Here is a 1,071-nt window from a genome sequence, read left to right on the forward strand (position 1 = left end):
TCACAAGGATATCACTCTGAATATTTTGTGGAAATTCTGAAATTATGGCATCTACAGAATTCCCCAAAATACCGGGTAATGTAACCCAAATTATAAAGTACATGAGTTAGTTTGGAACAATTCTTTATCTGGATGATTCAAATTCTCTATTTCATTTTAAAAATTTAAATAACCAGGTTTTACTTTTCTTAAAGTCCTTTTAGATATGAGACATTAGGAAAAAGGATCAACTTTCACCATCCTAAATATTAGCATAAGATATTAAACATTCTGTTTAACTTAAATTAGGCAGTTTAAGATATGCTACACTGATAACATAATCACGTACACTTGGCAATAAAGTGATTGGCATCTTTATTGGGAGATATGGAGGTAAAATTATTCCCTGAGAGTGAGGCATTTGGCTACACATTTGTCGATATCCTTTCCTGTATAATTTAGGTCTCACAGGCAGAAAAGGGTTGAAAAACAGAAATCAAGGAACCTCCATCAAGTGGTAAAAAATCAGGTCTCAAGGTGGCAATGAAGGTAGAGCATTGTTTAAAAAACCCCAAATCCTCGGTCCTCCAAATAGAAACAGCCCGTGAGCAAGGTGGGTATTAGCACGAGACTGGCGTTCTTCTAATTATCTCAAGAGAAAGTGAATATTGGCTTTCCAAGTGAACCCCTCCAGTCCAGGGATATGTGCACATCACACCTGGGCCTTTCAGTTACAAATCCACCTCCTTAAGGAGCCGTGTGAAAAAGCAATAGCAATCAATAAGAAAAAATCCTCCCGGCTATAAATCAGCCACGTGGAGCTGCTGCAGCGGCGGCGGTAGCCCTGACTTCCTGGTTGGCTTCCTGCAAGCCTTGCGGCTGGGGGCTCCGGGTAGTGGGTGTAAGAAAGGGAAGGGCAGCCAGCAGCCGCTCCACGTCCGCGGGGAGGGGGGCGGCGGGCCGTGGGGAATCCTGGAGGGCACGGGCGTTAAGGACAGAGTTATGGCCCATAATTAAAACAAAAGTTTGGGAATCTGAAAGCTTTCAGAGCTGAGCAGTGGGGCAAAGGCTAAGGACCAGAGCTGGGGCAAG

This window comes from Leptonychotes weddellii, chromosome 2 (assembly GCF_054177405.1).
Source record: "Leptonychotes weddellii isolate Sample4059 chromosome 2, ASM5417740v2, whole genome shotgun sequence".
Taxonomy (NCBI): Eukaryota; Metazoa; Chordata; class Mammalia; order Carnivora; family Phocidae; genus Leptonychotes; species Leptonychotes weddellii.